The following is a 19,754-nucleotide window of genomic DNA, read 5'->3' as shown; positions in this document are numbered from 1 at the left end:
CACTTCAGTCATGATTTCAGCTCACGTTCAGAACTTCACTTATAACGTTGTTACATACGTGTTATCATGATATTATTGTCCAGTGAGTTATTAGTTTTCAAATGACACCTTCCAAGGCATATTCTGCACAAAGATTATTACTATCAAGTGTAGGGTATGAATACAGAGGTGTATTCCGTCACAATGGCATAGACCACATCCAAGTTAATACTGTGCATTGCTGATACTGTACATGCTCCAAAAAAAGGTTTTATTATATTCCAGTTGTGGAGTTCTAGTACTTTTGAAGCCATTTAGGTAATTCACAATGATTAGGTAACAGAGGACAGCTTTGCTCATCTCCCTTGTCCTCAGTATAGACTTGATCAGCACTTTTATCACCACCCCGAACACCTCCATTGTTTGCTTGTTTCTCTGCGATGGGGGCATTAGATTCCGTGTACTAGGATGATGTCAGAGCATGCAGAAAGAGCGACACATTGCATGAAAAAAGACACAAACTTGATTGAAAGAGGAAATATCTATCCCAAGTGCTACAAGACCATTGTAGTGGGCCATCTATCTTGTTCAATATTTGTAAGGCTCATTTCCTGAATGAAGCAATGGCAAGGCAGAACCTCTTAGGAACCTAATAACCAGGAAAGCCAGTCAATACAGAACAAGTATAATGCTGCCATTAGCATTGGAACTTTTATTGCTGCAATTAGGATGAACCAGCTGCTAGTAAAAATAATACTAATTCACATTTATGTAGTGCTTTACATCTTCAGTCTGTACAAACATTTGCTTAAATAATCACACAAAACGGCTGAGATGGAGGTACTATCCGTTTTACAAATGGGAAAACGGAGGCAGAAGGGAAACATGTATTACCAAGGCCAATGACTTCATTTAGACCATAAACTCTTTGGAGCTGGGACCATCTTTGTGTTCTATGTTTGTACAGCACCAGCACAATGGGGACCTGATCCATGACTGGAACTCCTAGGTGCTAGCAACAACATGGATAATAAGAATATCCAAAGTTACATACACTAAGGGTTACAGAACCTCAAGAATTTAATAAGTGCATTAGCAGTATTTCCTCTGACCAATAGGGATTAAATAGAAGATTTCCCATTGAGCAGGTTATGCCATAACTGCCTACTGCTCTGAAGATTCTGGCACTGTCAGATACAAGATACCGGACTAGAGGGACCAGCATGTCAAGTCCTATGTACAGGAGAATTGAGCACCTCTGAAACTCTGGCTATAAAAGACTTGCACCAGACCACAAAGTGTGTCAGTCTCCTCCAGGATAAGATCTCAGGAGCAATTTGTTTCCCGTTTTTGTTCAGATAACACCACTCAGTACTGAAGGAGCAGATGAAGACATCCCTCCTCACCCCCAGACCATTCTTTATCCCTAGACACAGACCGAGGAAAAAAAATAAAAGATAAAAATTACATCAATAGCGTGAGAACACAGGAAGGATTGTGGATCTGTAAATAATGATAAAAGTAGAGGAGAGGAATTAGGAGCACAGATAAAATGGTCCATTGTGGCAAGATTAAGCTAGAGCTGATGATGGGACATCCAAGAGGAGAAAAAAAAAAAAAGTGTAAAGTTACATAAGTAATCTAGTAGGCCCCAAATTCTGCCTTTGGATTAACCTATAAAACTGCAACTAAAGTCAATGGAATGCTCGCACAGATTTCTTGAGACAATTTTTGAAGCTGCAAAATTTTATAGGCACACAAATATATGACCGACTTTTCCATTTATTAAAAGGCCAGGAGATCATCAAGCTCTCTTTTAATTAAAAAAAAAACACAAACCCAAAGCCACGGTATGACTAGATTTCACAGCAAGAACTCAATTTATCATCATTCATAACACTACAAAATTACACTGGGTAGCTGAAAAAAACAAGATGAATATTCCACTGTAGTACAAAGGTTTCTAATACAGAACCATATATAATACAGTCATTAATCTGAATCCAAATCTTTCTCATATCAGATGTCACATAGGGCACGGACCAAGCTCCACCATCCCTATCTAATCTGGGCCACTCTTTGCATGTCCTCTATATTATGTTTCATAACTTTTCCCTCTCTGTAAAGTTCAACAGAGGGATTCTTTTAGCTGGCTCCTTCCGTGTGTTCCTCCAGCTGCCCAATAGCACTCCTGCCATGGCAGATGTTCTGGCTTCATTCTTAACACGTGTCCCCAGTATTTTCATCATCTTTTCTGGATAACTTTAGAGATTAGAGTTGCTAAACTCTCCAATGAATCTGAGCACTTGTAAATTCAGACCACTGACTGTCTACATTTTCTACATTTGCTCCAAAATATTCATGAAATAAATTGTGATTTTCCAAGGGGCTTGAACGAGTGAGGCACCTAACGCCCTCGGGTGCCTTTGAAAATCCCAGCCTATAAATTAGAGGCTAACGCAACAAAGCACAACATACTCCCTCAGAATAATTAGGACAGATTCAATTTTAAGACGACTGCTCTGGAAAGTGTCCGAAATTTGGCTGCAAGGATGAAGGCATCCCAAGAGGACTGTCAAAAGCAAGCAGAACCAGTGCTTATTTTGTAATGAAACGGGTGCCAGGGCTCAAGCAATTACATTCTGGGCCTCAAGCAACTTTTTTACATTCATAACTGATGTAGCAAGCTCAGACAGAGGTGCCTTCAGCCTTGGCACAAATCAAGCATTGAGCAGAACTCACTGTGACAGAGGGAGGAGGCAAAGCTCTAGAACAAGAAGATGTCAAGAGCCCGACTCCACTAGCAAAAAGTTCTGAACATTTGTGAGAAGAGCACCGCAGAAGGCTGGAATAATATTAGTTCTGTCTTCCACACAGGGAAGAACGAACAAACCTCTTAGCCAGAGTCATATATTTAAGACAGAAGTCACCAGTGCACTAAGCAAATGACATGTATTTTCCACCAAATGCATCCGATGAAGTGAGCTGTCGCTCACGAAAGCTTATGCTCAAATAAATGTGTTAGTCTCTAAGGTGCCACAAGTCCTCCTTTTCTTTCTAAGCAAACGAGTCATAGTAATGTTGAATTTCAGCCACCCAACGTAAAAACATTGCTAAAACACTCTTCGCGATCTTGTTAAATCGCACTGTATCGCTGCAAGTGTTAAGAGAATAAATATGCTTGTTCAGTCTCATGAGATTTTTCCTTTTTAACTCAGACTTTGTAAAACTGCAGCAGATGTAAATTAAACACTTTACTTGCCCAGTGTTTTTGGACCTGTCGGTAACCAACAGATGAAAAGGCATTGCCAACGTGACTGATTTTCTCAACTGCTCGAGCCAGCATTTTAGTGTCTTAAGGAAATTAATGGCAGCAAGCTCAGTGCCTGTTTTTCTAGAAGGGTAAAGAGAGTTTTTACTCACAGAAGAACAAAATCAATAAGCAATACCACCCAATCCCACCCCCATAATATAAGCCTTTATTCTCCTGCTAAAAATATCTCTGGGTGGCAAGCACTGAGGCACCCAGTGATATTGCAAAAAGAAAAGGAGGACTTGTGGCACCTTAGAGACTAACAAATTTATTTGAGCATAAGCTTTTGAGAGCTACAGCTCACTTCATCGGATGCATTCAATGGAAAATACAGTGGGCTTAAATCTGAAGTACCTGGGTGTCAAGGTAAAGCAGCTATATTCTACAGAGCTCTAAAGTACAACAACCTTCTAATTAAAACAAAATTAATACCTACGTTCTCTGATGGTATGTATTTCTGGGAACCAGTGAGGAAGCAACATACATTCAGTAGGCACCAGCATGTCTTTACCTGTCTCTCCAAAGTGCCTAACACATTCTTAGGCATTCAAAATTATAGATAAATCATCATCTCTAGACACTGTGAATGAGCCAAATATGATCTCTAGCTACACTTGGAACACACTACATTAATTGGCTACTCCTCCAGTTGGGCTTGGGGAACAGAATATTAAGGAGCCTTTCAATATAAAAGCTTTTCATTTGTGCCTATTGCCACCTGTTTGGTAATTCTATCAATACAAAAAAATTAAAATCACTGTTTTCATGTGTTTGATTTTAGTATTAATTTCAGTGTGGTTCCTATCTAAAGAGAAACCACAAAATGACATCAGAGGGTTCCTCATTCAATCTCTCTTGAAGGACTTTCCGATCAAGTTTGCTCAGTTTGCAAAGTGAAATATATTTTTGCTAACTAACTGTCAGTCCTGCAAACTGCTCCGAGGTTCTCAGAAGCCACCCTGCTTTTGTGTCCCCTACAGCTCCAGAAGGTTCCAAAGTGGGCCAGGGAATCAGTATAAACTCCCTCTCACTTCCAGCAACGAATATCACTTGAAAAGCATCTTCCTTACACACCTGGAAGTGAGGCCAATTCAGACAAAGCAAGGTCAAGGAACAATACCTTAGAAGGAAGCCCACCATCTTGCCTCTTCCCATTAGAGAGAACAGAGTCCAGATCCTCTTACAAAATTAGGCACTCACTCCCATTGATTTCAATGAAAGTTAGGAGCCTCGGTACCTTTCAGAGGATTTGGGACTAGTTGTGTAAGGTTGCCGGTAGACTTCACTTGTAGAATTTTCCCTCATCTTTCATATTAGCTTCTGGCTGGTAGGTTAACTCGTCAATGTGTGGTATTTTTTGAAGCCCTGGACTAATCAAAATCAAACTATAACATGCAAACATGGAATTTAAAGTGTTTATAAGATAAAACTTCTATTAAATGTTAACACATACACACATTAATAATAGCCCTTAAAATAAGAATAGATCTGCACAAGGCCTAGTTTAACACACTGGACTATTAGCATGATTTGGAAGCTGACTGATTTTCCGGTTTTGTGACAAACATTTTACCATTCATAGTGGTAAAGCAAGCAAGTCCTATCATCACTCTCCAGAGATATCAATCTCAAAATGCTGGCGGGGAAGGGAACAGCTTTTCGATATTTCACTGAAATAAAACAAGCCAACATATCTGAAGTGTCACAAGACACAAGATCATAGAATCATACGACTGGAAGGGACCTCAAAAGGTCATCTAATCCAGCTCCCTGCACTCATGGCAGGACTAAGTATTATCTAGACCGGGGTGGCCAACCTGAGCCTGAGAAGGAGCCAGAATTTAACAATGTACGTTGCCAAAGAGCCACAGTAATACTTCAGCAGCCCCCGCATCAGTCCCCCCTCCCCCCTGCTCCCAGCACCTCCCACCCACTGGTAGCCCCACTGATCAGCGCCTCTCCCTCCCTCCCCACACCTCCCGATCAGCTGTTTCGTGGCGTGCAAGAGGCTCGGAGGGGAGTGGAAGTGAAGGCATAGCAGGCTCAGGAGAGGGGGCGGGAAGGGGTGGAGTGGGGGCAGGGCCTGTGGCAGAGCCAGGGGTTGAGTAGTGAGCACCCCCCAGCACATTGGAAAGTAGGCGCCTGTAACTCCAGCCCCGGACTTGGTACCTATTCAAGGAGCCGCATATTAAACATTTGAAGAGCCACATGTGGTTCTGGAGCCAGAAGTTGAACACCCCTGATCTAGACCATCCCTGACAGGTGTTTGTCTAACCTGCTCTTAAAAATCTCCAATAATGGAGATTCCACAACCTCCCTAGGCAATTTATTCCATTGCTTAACCACCCTGACAGGAAGTTTTTCCTAATGTCCAACCTTAACCTCCCTTGCTGCAATTTAAGCCCATTGCTTCTTGTCCTATCCTGAGGTTAAGAAGAACAATTCTTTTCCCTCCTCCTTGTAACAACCTTTTATGTACTTGATGACTGTTACGTCCCCTCTCAGTCTTCTCTTTTCCAGACTAAACAAACCCAATTTTTTCCAGTCTTCCCTCACAGGTCATGTTTTCTAGACCTTTAATCATTTTTGTTGCTCTTCTCTGGACTTTCTCAAATTTTTCCACATTTTTCCTGAAATGTGGCATCTAGAACTGGACTCAATTCTCCAATTGAAGCCTAATCAGCGCAGAGTAGAGCAGAAGAATTACTTCTTGTGTCTTGCTTACAACATTCTTGCTTATACATCCCCTGTTGACTCATATTTAGCTTGTGGTCCACTATGACCCAGATCCCTTTCCACAGTACTCCTTCCTAGGCAGACATTTCCTATTTTGTATGTGGGCAGCTGATTGTTTCTCCCTAAATGGAGTACTTTGCATTTGTCCATATTGAATTTCATCCTATTTACTTCAGACCATTTTGAATTTTAATTCTTTCTTCCAAAGCGCCTCCAACCCCTCCCAGCTTGGTATCTTCCGCAAACTTTATATGTCTACTGTCTATGCCATTATCAAAATCATTGATGAAGATATTGAACAGAACCAGACCCAGAACTGATCCTTGAGGGACCCCACTGATTATGCCCTTCCAGCATGATTGCGAACCACTGGTAACTACTTTCAGGGAATGGTTTTCCAACCAGTTCTGCACTCACCTTATAGTAGCTCCATCTAAGTTGCATTTCCCTAGTTTGTTTATGAGAAGGTTATGCGAGACAGTATCAAAAGCTTTACTAAAGTCAAGATATACCACGTCTACCGCTTCTCCCCTATCCACACGGCTTGTTACCCTGTCAAAGAAAGCTATCAGTTTGGTCTGACATGATTTGTTCTTGACAAATCCATGATGACTGTTACTTATCACCTTATAGTCTAGATGTTTAAGCAATCAATTTGCAATTATTTGCTCCCACAAAGATTCGTGGCATCCAATGCATCCGATGAAGTGAGCTGTAGCTCACGAAAGCTTATGCTCAAATAAATGTGTTAGTCGCTAAGGTGCCACAAGTACTCCTTTTCTTTTTGCGAATACAGACTAACACGGCTGCTACTCTGAAACCAGACTTTAAAACATATTTTCAGGATAAACACATTACTCCCTACAGTATTGTCTGTACACACATTTCACAAGGATATTAATGATGAATGTGACCCCGCTTTCATTTAAAGACCTTACATGACCTCTTTGGTGAGCCAAAATGTACATACCAGAATCAGGACATTCTGTAACCCCCTTGCCAGTTGGCACTAAAGGGTTCTTGGCTCACAGTGCTTAACTTTAAGCACGTGAGCAGTTCCGTCGCAATGAGACTATTTAGGACATCTTGTACGTGCATTAGACTTTGTGGGAATTCGGGTCTCAGATCAAAATGGAGATGAGCTCCAAGTTCAAGCTGACAAGGTTTTTTTTTTTTTTAAACTGACTAGTTTCTGACAGCACCTTTTGGATTGTATATCCTGGATTTTAAAAAAAAAACAAAAAAACATACATGGTGCTGGTGGTGGGGGAGAAGAGAAGAGTTTTTCTGCTCCCACATGAATGTTAATTGAGATATTTTCAATCAGGAAGAAAATTACTAATTTTACAGGGAACAGCAAAACTGACTCTGCACAAAGTTATCAAATGTACAAACATATTAAAACATTTTCTTTAATCTTTCAGTTAGAGCAATCAAAGGCCTTAGAATCGCAAACACTTGCACAAATGCTTAATTTTATGCACACCAGCAGCCCTACCATTTTAAGCAAAACCACTCACTTGCTTAAAGTCTAATAAGTGTATATGTTTGCAGGATCAGAAACATAGCTATTCCTCATAACTATAGTAAGTACAAGATTTTCAGACAAAAAGATGATTTTCAAATGACAGAGACCATTTAACTAGAGACTGCAATAGGGAAAACAATGAAAAGGTAAAAGTTCCAAGAAGATTAAAGCCATTGATAACTGCAACACAGGTTAATAAAGCCAGATCAAAAAGATGGCTAAAAGCAGTATAGTTGCAAACCATTGCATAGAATACTTGGAAAACCAGTTCAGAACCAGGATGTTTGAAAACTTTGGATCTCAGTAGAAAACAGACACAAAATTGGTTTATGGAAAATTTTGTACCAAAGAAAATGTTAAAAACAAGCCTCGCCACATGAAGGTAGTCTACTCCAGCCACTTCAGGAAAATCAATACACACAGCAGCGTAAAGCACCACTAAAACTTTTTCTAATTGGAGGATTGAGACAGCATCGTTCAAAGTTGTTAAATCACTTTTCTCTCTGGCTACCAGCCACTCAGGTTAAAGAGAAGAGATTCTGTAATACTCAAAGAAAAAACCTTGGAGGACCAAGGACCCAAGGCCTCCCAGTTTACTGGATGACACAGGACTTGAGAGAAGGATGATAGAGAAGCAAATACTAGTCACTGAAAAGAATGCAAGCATTCTGTAACTGCAGTCCTTACCATGTGTGCCTTTGAGTTTTCTATTATTCCACTACAGTTGCAAAGGGAGAAGTTTTTATATACTTAGGCTCTGGAAGCCCCAATTATTTAACTTTATGTGTTTAACTTTCACCCACAGGGGAAAAAAATGCTGCAGTTAACAGAAGTGATTTTACATGGCTGGGATGATTTAGTTGGGGATTGGTACTGCTTTGAGCAGATGGTTGGACTGGATGACCTCCTGAGGTCCCTTCCAACCCTGATATTCTATGATTCTATGATACATTTCCAGTTGGACTGAAAATCATATTTCACGTGTGGAGTTAACATCTGACAAAGAAATTACTGCAAAATGCAGAAATTAAAAATGGGAGTATCATTAGAATAACTGTTCATTCTATATAATAATTTATGTATGTCTGGTAACTCTCCATCACAGCGTATTCCTTCTAATTGGATATTTATTTGTATTTACTTCTTCCCAATTGCATGTCAGATACAACTATTCCAAAAATTTTAGATCAAAGACCATGAAGAGTCAGATACAAAAACTTCACAGTATATACATAAATACATACACACACACCTATAGTGTAATCTTAGAGGGTTTCATAACTTGTTGTTCAATAAAAATAATGTTCAAAGACAATTGTGTTAATACAGTCCACGCCAATAAAATAAAAATATACGAAAAAGAAAAAGAAAAGCCAGAAGTGCGTTTGCCCAAGTGGAGGTCTGAATTAAGTATCATGTTACTCTGACTAAAGATACAAATCTGCCAACAACACTTATGCACTAGCTGTGTACAAGACAGTCCTTGTACAAAGAATATACTTGGCAATTAGCTCCATGATGTCCTTAGACCAAACCTGCTCATTGTCGATACAAAAGTTTTACTAACAGCATGGACACCAAGACAGAATGCAGAGCACCTTTCTTATGTCATATGAACCTTTAAAAATATCTCAGGTCCCCTACTGGTAATTAAAAACTAAGGTGAGAATGCCAAACCCGTCTTACATATAGCCTAATGCAGCAGTAGTCAAACAACGGTCTGTGAAGCCCTTGCCCCGGTGCTCCATGGAGAGGTGCTTGGGCATATGGTGCTTACTCTCCTCATTTCCAGCTGCTAAGTACACAAGTGTTTGGCTAACATTACCTTTCCACATAAGCAGTTTTGGTAGCTGACATCAAATTTGTGCAAGGGCAAATGGAAAGAGAAGGGCAGCATGATCAGAAATGGGAGGGAAGATGTCCAAGACACACCCTGTTAAGATGTGGCCCATGCTATGGAAAAAAATTAGAAAACCCTCTACTGAGCGTACATCTGAACACAGGTTTCATCACATAGAAAACAAAGAGCATTAGCTCCTCCTCTGTACTTCATTTTAAATTAAAATTCCACTATTACTTATATATATGCAATCCCATTGAGGTCAATGGGGTTTTATGGCTGCAGTTCATAGCAAAATGTGTTCATCTTTATTCATATTTCATCTGCTCTACCATGATACTAAAATTAAGGAAAGGGAAGAGAACAAGAAAGTAGTAGTAGTAACATCTGTCCTTCTAGCCATTTTTATGGTTGCTACTAACAATTTTTAAGCCAGGTTTTATTCCCAGCTGCGTTTTGGGTGCTCACTCACAATCCAAAAAGATTTATCCCCCTGGGAAATCATGGTGTATGTAGTCCCGCCGGGGATCACTTAAGTAAGACCACCACAGATGTTAGAGCCTAGACCAAGCAGGGAGGGAGGGAATGCCAAGAGATTTTAGCAAAGAGTGGGAGAAAGGGTTGAAAAGAGAAGATCAGAGACAAAAGAGGAGTAAAACGGAGTGGGACAGACACAGGTATCCCACCAAAAAAAGAGTGAAGTTTGTCAGTCACAGACAAGAAGAGCTGCCTTCAGAAAAGCCAGAAAGTGGCACTATAATGAGGAAGAGCCAAATCACCTGCTAAAAGGGGAGAGGGGCACAGAGAAAATAGATACACTAGCCTTACCCTGTTAGCCCCTCTTGCCCAATCCGCCTAGTTAGGACATTGTCCGATATTGACAAATGGATAACACGAGTCGGGTCACCTTACCTAAAGGGGTGGGGAATCATTAACACACAGGTACCAGTACTTCAAACAGCACCTCTACTCCAGGGAGACAAGCAAATCCCGTGGTGGAAGCCCAGCTGACAAGATCAGAGAGCAGGTGTGGCAGCTGCAACTCAAGTTCCCAGGAAAAATGAGAGACACATCAGCGTTTGTCTCCCCAACACCCTGACGGGGGTGGGGGGCCGGGGAGAAAAAAAAACCCCACAACCTCCCCCTCTACTTGGACAGCACAGGTCTGAACTACGCTGGGGAAGGAGTCCCCTGGCAGATCCTGAAGGACTAACACACTCAAAGCTCCCGGCCTGAGGGCTTCCAGGCTGTACCCCGCCCCACACACGCACCAGTTGAAACGGGGGAAGGCAGGGCGGCAGCGGGCACTGCAATTCGCCATACTAACAACCAGGCACACATGCCAAAACAAACACACACAATTGGTTAAAGGGGGACCCGAGGAGCTGGGGACATTCCCTCCCAGCTCAGTCCCTGCTGCTGCCTTTGGGCGCCTCTTACCTTTGCAGGGGCTGTTCTCCTTCCTGGCAGGCAGCAGCTGATGTGCCGCCCCCAGGCTTCCCCTTGCGCGGCAGGGGAAATCCCCCCAGCCCTAGGCGCGCGCTGGCCAAGGAGCGACCCCCTCCCCCCCCCAGGAGGGCTCGCTCCGGCGCACAGAGAACCCGCCTCGGGGAAGGAGGCCCCCAGGTCACGCTGCTCTGCGGCTGAACGCGGCTCCCCGCCCCGGTTCTGGCTTTCTCCAGCCCGGGGCTGCGGCGGCGCCTGCTGCCGCTCGCGGAACAAAAGTGCAGCAGCGAGCGAGGGGAGGACGCCGCGGGCAGCTCAGGGTTCCAAAGCGCCCGCCTCTGCGCTCGGGCTTTCCGCCCACCCGAGCGCCACCTGCTGGCCACATTCTTCCCCGCCGCGGGGGAGCGGAGCCGCGTCCGCGCTCAGCGGGCGGTCACGGTCCCGGTCGCGCTGCGCCTCGCAGGGGAGGTGAAATCGCCGCCCTCACCTGGTCCCGTTAAAGCAGCTGAGTACAGCAGGGGACTCGGGATTTTGCTGACGGGTAATTAGACGCGCTGTGCTTTTTATGACAAATCAATACAGAAGTAAGCGGGGGGAAGGTTCAGCCCGACTTTCAAACCCAAATCCATTCCTTTGGAGTAGCTGGGAGGAGCCTGGAAGCTCTGCTCTAGTTCTGAAGTTTTGCCCCCCCCCCCTTTTTTTTTTTTTTTTTTTTTACCCCGTCCCGGTAACACGCGAAACCAAGACCTTTATCCTGGAAACACTTGTGCACTTAAGCACAGAAGCCATCCCACTGAACTCGGTGAGAATCACGCTCGTGTGATATTGTTGCATGTGGGGTTCAAAATGCTGGCGCCGATCTGAAGCTGGGCTTTGTGTCTCCGGCCCATCTCAAAGCTCCATAACTCTCAGCTCAAACGATAATACGCTCCTCTCCCTCTTTTCCTCCGTGTGATTTGCATGATTGTTTGTTCACTACAGGGCTGGCTCCCAGGCTCTCCCAACATGAATAAGAGCAATTACAAACAAAAACAAACAAAAATGAAACCCTTCATCATAACAGCGGATATTGTAAAACCTGCCTTCAAATTAATCTAGTATGAGGATGGAGTCTGCCAGCCCAAGTGGAAAATTCAAATGACGTTTTTCAGCTGGTTTATTTTAGAGTGGTTCCATCTGGAACTACATAGCCCCTGATTCTGCGAACACTTATGCATGTGATTCACTCTCCACATGTGGGCACTAGTGCTCACATGTAAGCCCCCATCCTGCAAAGAGTCTCCTTTTGCCAAATCTCATTATTTGATTTCAATTCACATGACCGGGGGGGGGCTCTTTTAGCTCACAAGGCATGGAGTCATGTTATACCTGAGAATCTCGGTTTTTCTTTTTTAGCCCTTGTGGCTAGCATGTAGAAAACATTAGCTCTTGTGACTGTAAACATAAATCCATTCATGAAAGTTTCCTGCACAAAGGATACATTCAAAGAACCCAACATGAATTATTTTTAAATGTTAATGTTTTGTAAGCCAATCTCATGATTTTTGAGGGCTGACTCATGATTTTGGAATATTTGGGCTTGGCAATACTGAAAGATTTAGGACTTGTCAACACATGAACATTAAGGTAGGATGCGAATTTTAAATGCATTAATCATTCCTAATTAACTCTGTGGTTGGGTGTTCTTATTCCGGAATAAGAGCATCCATACATGAAGTTAATTGGGAAAAGCAATTCTGGAATAACACCCTATGGAGACAAATCCTCCTACACATGCTGAATCATACACTGTGAGTGGTCTCTTTGGCTTCAGTAGCATCGCTCACCAAGAGAAAAGCTAAGAACATCATTAATCTTTTCAGGATTGGGCCTTAGTTTTTAAAACCAGGCAACAGATTTTTTACTCTATAGTAAAAACCAAAAGAGATCAGTAGAAACCAATAGGACAGCAGGTGGATTCTACTGGAATTTCCACTAGGCATATCCTGCCTCACATCTGTGTTACTTGCTTTTCATGCAAATCAAGGATTTATTTGCAGGACTAGGAGAAGTTAGGGACACCAGCTGTCCCCTTTACTGCTTCTTCATGATACATAAGGGTGGTCTCAAAGATTTTACCAAGAGTTAAGAAAAAGGGTGGACCTTTGTTCCTTTTTTAACAATATAAGGAATATCAAACTGTGCCTTGGGCGGCTGTTGTTTTCTGGAAAACTAGGCCTCCACCCAGCAAGCTGTTTTGTGGAGCTAGATGACTCAGCTTGTTCAGAGCTCTCCAGAAGTCAATAGGATTCCATAGGAGCATGGAGTTTATTACAGAATCAGAGTGAGAGAGATGGGGACATCATAATGAGATGAAATAAGAGCTGCCACTTTCCCAGCTCTAACTTGAAGAGTGGAGATGTAGAACTTCTGTCAACTGTTCAGCAGAAGTTTTGAGTTAAACAGGTTTTAACAAAAACAAGCAAAAAGAAAAAGAGTCTGACAAACATTCCCTCCTCCCCAGCTCTGGACCAGGAATACCAGAGCTCAGATTGCAGCTGATAGTAACGTTGCAGTCCCAGCAATTCTCTGCTGTGCCACAGGGTCTTCTAGCAAAAACCAGAAACTTCTCATGGAGCAACAAGTACTGGGGAAAATAACATTGGAAGCTATATTTATGTATCACAAAGAAAACCTTCAACAAATTTTAAAAAATGTGATTAATTAGTTGCTCTGAAACAGTTGAAGACGTCTTGCAAGGGGTGGTTGGGTGGCCCTTGGTCTCATGGCAGGGCTGAGAACAAATGCTGCTGCTGGTCATGGTAGCTTGATGGGAGGGAGATGCTGTCTGATCTTTCATCTAGAAGAAAGAATTTCTGATTCCTCTGGAGGGCTTAGTGTTCCTTCTGAGGCTCCCAGGAGCACTTTCCTGGGTGTGTTAGGCATCAGGCATTGATGAATCCATATGTGCCTTTCCTGGAGCTGTGTGTTGAGGCACAGAAGACAAGAGTGAGTGAGTGTGGGGGAAGCTAGAGAAGGACGGAGAGAGATCAGGTGACCCAACAGATAGAAAGTGAGAATGGAGAAGTGAAATAATTTGGAAGTAAAAGAGAATGGAGGTAAGAGGGTAGCTGGGCAAAGGGTTAAAAATGAAGACTCAGGAGAGAGTCTTCTCCCTGAAGACCAAGGGGAAGAAGAAAAGTTAAATAGAGAAAAAATATGAGGAAGAGATTGATGAGATACTAACACAGAGGAAAAAGCAAGCTGAGCCCTAGAAGGAAGAAGAAATAAATAAGAGAGAATGGATAGGCATTGTGGGGGGATGGGAAAGAACTCTTAGTGTGATGCTGAGCGAGCAAGGGTTAAGTAACCAGCATGCTGGTTGGCCTGAAAGTAGCTTTTAAGGACATATTAGAAGAGTATTGAAATGGTAAACAGGGCCATTCCTCCTGGTTAATTAGCAAAGCCATGTTAGATAGACTAGTATTCTGATATGGAGGCCTGTATTGTTAGAAAATTAATGATAGATACTAATTGTATTTGCCTATGTTTACCTATATCTTGTTAGAAGTTTATCAGTGATCTATTTTCAGAGTAGCAGCCCTGTTAGTCTGTATTTGCAGAAAGAAAAGGAGTACTTGTGGCACCTTAGAGACTAACAAATTTATTAGAGCATAAGCTTTCGTGAGCTACAGCTCACTTCATCGGATGCATTGGGTGGAAAAAACAGAGGGGAGATTGCTATACACACACAGAGAACATGAAACAATGGATTTATCATACACACTGTAAGGAGAGTGATCACTTAAGATAAGCCATCACCAGCAGCGGGGGGGGGGGGGGGGAAAGGAGGAAAACCTTTCATGGTGACAAGCAAGGTAGGCTATTTCCAGCAGTTAACAAGAATATCTGAGGAACAGTGGGGGGTGGGGTGGGGGGGAGAAATAACATGGGGAAATAGTTTTACTTTGTGTAATGACTCATCCATTCCCAGTCTCTATTCAAGCCTAAATTAATTGTATCCAGTTTGCAAATTAATTCCAATTCAGCAGTCTCTCGTTGGAGTCTGTTTTTGAAGCTTTTTTGTTGAAGGATAGCCACCCTTAGGTCTGTGATCGAGTGACCAGAGAGATTGAAGTGTTCTCCAACTGGTTTTTGAATGTTATAATTCTTGCCGTCTGATTTCTGTCCATTCATTCTTTTACGTAGAGACTGTCCAGTTTGACCAATGTACATGGCAGAGGGGCATTGCTGGCACATGATGGCATATATCACATTGGTAGATGCGCAGGTGAACAAGCCTCTGATAGTGTGGCTGATGTGATTAGGCCCTATGATGGTGTCCCCTGAATAGATATGTGGACAGAGTTGGCAACGGGCTTTGTGGCAAGGATAGATTCCTGGGTTAGTGGTTCTGTTGTGTGGTGTGTGGTTGCCGGTGAGTATTTGCTTCAGATTGGGGGGCTGTCTGTAAGCAAGGACTGGCCTGTCTCCCAAGATCTGTGAGAGTGATGGGTCGTCCTTCAGGATAGGTTGTAGATCCTTGATGATGCGTTGGAGAGGTTTTAGTTGGGGGCTGAAAGTGACGGCTAGTGGCGTTCTGTTATTTTCTTTGTTGGGCCTGTCCTGTAGTAGGTGACTTCTGGGTACTCTTCTGGCTCTGTCAATCTGTTTCTTCACTTCAGCAGGTGGGTATTGTAGTTGTAGGAATGCATGATAGAGATCTTGTAGGTCTTTGTCTTGTAGGTGTCTGAGGGGTTGGAACAAATGCGGTTATATCGTAGAGCTTGGCTGTAGACAATGGATCGAGTGGTATGATCTGGATGAAAACTAGAGGCATGTAGGTAGGAATAGCGGTCAGTAGGTTTCCGATATAGGGAGGTATTTATGTGACCATCGCTTATTAGCACCGTAGTGTCCAGGAAGTGGATCTCTTGTGTGGACTGGTCCAGGCTGAGGTTGATGGTGGGATGGAAATTGTTGAAATCATGGTAGAATTCCTCAAGAGCTTCTTTTCCATGGGTCCAGATGATGAAGATGTCATCAATGTAGCGCAAGTAGAGTAGGGGCATTAGGAGACGAGAGCTGAAGCGTTGTTCTAAGTCAGCCATAAAAATGTTGGAATACTGTGGGGCCATGCGGGTACCCATCGCAGTGCCGCTGACTTGAAGATATACATTGTCCCCAAATGTGAAATAGTTATGGGTGAGGACAAAGTCACAAAGTTCAGCCACCAGGTTAGCCGTGACATTATCGGGGATACTGTTCCTGACGGCTTGTAGCCCATCTTTGTGTGGAATGTTGGTGTAGAGGGCTTCTACATCCATAGTGGCTAGGATGGTATTTTTAGGAAGATCACCAATGGACTGTAGTTTCCTCAGGAAGTCAGTGGTGTCTCGAAGATAGCTGGGAGTGCTGGTAACGAAGGGCCTGAGGAGGGAGTCTACATAGCCAGACAATCCTGCTCTCAGGGTGCCAATGCCTGAGATGATGGGGCGTCCAGGATTTCCAGGTTTATGGATCTTGTGTAGCAGATAGAATACCCCAGGTCGGGCTTCTAGGGGTGTGTCTGTGCGGATTTGTTCTTGTGCTTTTTCAGGGAGTTTCTTGAGCAAATGCTGTAGTTTCTTTTGGTAACTCTCAGTGGAATCAGAGGGTAATGGCTTGTAGAAAGTGGTGTTGGAGAGCTGCCTAGTAGCCTCTTGTTCATACTCCGACCTATTCATGATGACGACAGCATCTCCTTTGTCAGCCTTTTTGATTATGATGTCAGAGTTGTTTCTGGTTTCAGAGTAGCAGCCGTGTTAGTCTGTATTCGCGAAAAGAAAAGGAGTACTTGTGGCACCTTAGAGACTAACAAATTTATTAGAGCATAAGCTTTCGTGAGCTACAGCTCATTTCATCGGATGCATTAGAGCTTATGCTCGAATAAATTTGTTAGTCTGTGAGGTGCCACAAGTACTCCTTTTCTTTTTGAGAGTTGTTTCTGAGGATGTGGATGGCATTGTGTTCTGCATGGCTGAGGTTATGGGGCAAGCGATGCTGCTTTTCCACAATTTCAGCTTGTGCCCGTCGGCGGAAGCACTCTATGTAGAAGTCCAGGCTGCTGTTTCGATCTAATTAGCTTGTAGATACTAAACTTCTGTTCCTGTCTATAAGCTTTCGTTACCGTAGTCTATTGATTCAGAGATCAAAAGAGGATATTATCATTTAGATGGAACTTGTGGTGTAATAATATTATTGTCTTCATTTCTCTTTGAAGTTTGTAATAAACTACCTGTTTTATGGTTAATTGCCTTATACTAATGAATGAGACTAGTTACTGGCATATGCCTAGGAAACAGAGATGAACTTCAAAGCAACAATACACATTACCTGTTCTTCAGCCAAAGAAGCCTGCTGTGACCACAGCTGAACTACAGCTATAAAGAAGGTTTCGGGCCTGATCCTTGCTATCTCAAATCTGCTTAAACTTTGTCAGGGAAAATCTAAGTCACAAGACTGAGGTCTCCAGGTCTATTCTGGATTATCCCTGCAATTTCTCATGGAAGAATTTGAACAGACTCTGCATATGGACTGTCTATTGGACTATAGCCTTTTAAATTTATTTGAGAAGGATTTTTAAAAATCAGCAACCTCACCATCTATGCTATAAACTGACCTAAGAACTTTATTCATGTCTGTACATAGAATGATCTCTTAACCACAGTAACTCTTTTTCTTTTTTAATACCTCTAAGATTTAGTTAATAAAAATCTGTAAGCATGTATTTGGGTCTTGGTCTTTGAGATATTAATTGACCACGTGGGTAATGTGTCCAATCTATTGGGATTTATATATGGTGAATAAGGTTTTCAGTAACCCTCACTATATTAGACTTGGCTGTCTGGGTTGGAGCCAAAGGCTGAATTGCTTAAAAGGATCTGTATTTTGACATCTTGGAAACCAGTAAGGTATTGCAGAAGCTATTTTGTTACTGGCTTGGTGAAATCTAGTTATAGACTAAACCACCAGTTTTGGGTATCATCTGCCCTATTCTTTGCAATTTGCCTCTGATTGAGCATTCTCAATATAGCCCCTCCAGCGACCACGGTTACATCTAGTATTACATATAAGCAGTGCAAAGCACTGCAATTTACACAGGGGTTAAAATAAGTGTGAGGCTGAGAGTGCAGCACTTCCCCTCTCCTTTGGCTTGCATGGTGAGGGTTCCTCCTCCTCTTTCAATCTGTTGTAATCGCTGGGCTTGCATTAATGATAATACAGTGTTTGGATTACAGCTGCAGAATGCAATCATGCTTTTTAAATCAGGGCAGAGAATACTTAAAGGGAAGGGGGAAATGAACAGGAATGTAGAGAGAAAATTGGAATGCAAAATAAAAATAAAGTGGAAGCTGGAAGAATAGACAAGAAAAGAAAGTAAAAAGAGTTTGCTGAAGAAACTCTGATTTATGTACCGACATGCAGCCTATGTTTTAGCAGATTTTCTTAAGGATGTGATTGTACATGGGCTAGGGAGATATTTATTTTTTAAAACTGTTGTCACCCTTTTTCTTTTGGTATGAGTTCATCTACCATAAGGCCAGCAGGTCAATAAGTTTGGGCTGAGATAGCAGCAACATATAAATACATAAAAAAGGTGGGTGAGTCAAAATAAAGAGTTTATGAAAATTAGAGAGAAATTTCCCCTGATTTATTTGAGGGGGAATATTCTGAAGATTTTGTCACTGTTGTAGAATATCATAGGGATATTTCCTGTGTTGTGCAACTCCAGAGTCACTGCAATTCTGCAGAAGGGTCTGACAAATTCAGCTGAGATTCTTTTTACCCCATGCTTTCAGAATTCTGCAGATCACAAGTTATCTTGGTCTGCGGCATTTGTAATCTACTTTTGCAAGTGTTACATGAAAAGCAAGTTTCAGAGTAGCAGCCGTGTTAGTCTGTATTCGCAAAAAGAAAAGGAGTACTTGTGGCACCTTAGAGACTAACAAATTTATTAGAGCATAAGCTTTCGTGAGCTACAGCTCACTTCATCGGATGCATTTGGTGGAAAAACTTTTTCCACCAAATGCATCCAATGAAGTGAGCTGTAGCTCACGAAAGCTTATGCTCTAATAAATTTGTTAGTCTCTAAGATGAAAAGCAAGGTGTATGGAAAAATTGCAAATCTACAAACCCATCACTACTATCATGTTCACGCAATATCTAAAACACACAGGCAATTATTCAAATAGCACCATATCAGATGCAGCAAACTGGGAAACTCAAGCTTAGATCTGCTATTGGATTCCCACTCTTCCTGCAGAATGGGAGACCAGATACTGTAGTAACTGCCGAGGCTTCCCCTGAAAGATTTAGGAAGTAAGCCTGATTCTTTTCTTGCATACAGCATTTTCACACAAATGTAACTCTGCTGAGTTAAATAGGGTTACTCTTGATTTACACTTGTATAAGTATGAGGTGAATCAATTTTTATTACTCCACCATGATCCATGCCAGCTGAGGAGAAACAAAGAGATCATCTCTCCTCAATCCTAAAGGTCAGATGTGAGGGGCCACTTGGCAGTTGATAAGAAGAAAAAATCAGCGGGCAGGAGTTGCGGGGGAAAGAAAAATAGCACAACTGAAACTATAAGGATAGCAGAGGAACCCTCAAATCTCCTTGCATCTTAAATAAAATAACAGAAAAATCTTGCTTTAGAAAAAAGTTGAGCAGAGTCTATTCTAGTAATAAATGTGGACTAGGGGATCTGGAAAAAATGTAGATGTGATTCTGAGCCCAAAAGCTTAGTGTTTTCTTGTTCTTGTTTGAGCTTGTTTGTTTTTTGTTTTTTTAAAAAACACCTTTAAACCCAGCAAGGGTTTATCTCCTCAGGGTCTATAAATAAATAATAAAAGACAGTAACTCCATAGTGAACGCTTTCTAATCTAAA

General features: G+C 42.2%; 1 protein-coding gene and 1 long non-coding RNA gene across 7 annotated transcripts in view; one reads left to right on the top strand and one right to left on the bottom strand.

The window, feature by feature from the left end:
• Positions 1-11,563, bottom strand: part of EPS8 (epidermal growth factor receptor pathway substrate 8) — a 198,900-nt gene extending 187,337 nt beyond the window's left edge. The window contains exon 1 of one of the 6 annotated variants that reach the window (XM_038419564.2): positions 11,330-11,563. The gene's annotated coding sequence lies outside the window, so the exon portion shown is untranslated. Of the gene's footprint in view, positions 1-10,308; positions 10,351-10,836; positions 11,258-11,329 lie in introns of those variants that run through there. The other 5 variants (XM_038419538.2, XM_038419517.2, XM_038419528.2 and 2 more) reach the window with 5 other exon arrangements.
• LOC119862597 overlaps positions 11,251-19,754 on the top strand; it is a 28,784-nt gene continuing 20,280 nt past the window's right edge. Inside the window, exon 1 of the long non-coding RNA XR_005295301.2 lies at positions 11,251-11,383. This is a non-coding gene — a long non-coding RNA (uncharacterized LOC119862597). The remainder of the gene's footprint in view (positions 11,384-19,754) is intronic.

This window comes from Dermochelys coriacea, chromosome 1, assembly GCF_009764565.3.
Source record: "Dermochelys coriacea isolate rDerCor1 chromosome 1, rDerCor1.pri.v4, whole genome shotgun sequence".
NCBI classification, from domain to species: Eukaryota; Metazoa; Chordata; order Testudines; family Dermochelyidae; genus Dermochelys; species Dermochelys coriacea.
The sequence above is the reverse complement of the archived record's forward strand: the minus strand, read 5'-3'. Positions and strand labels throughout refer to the sequence as shown.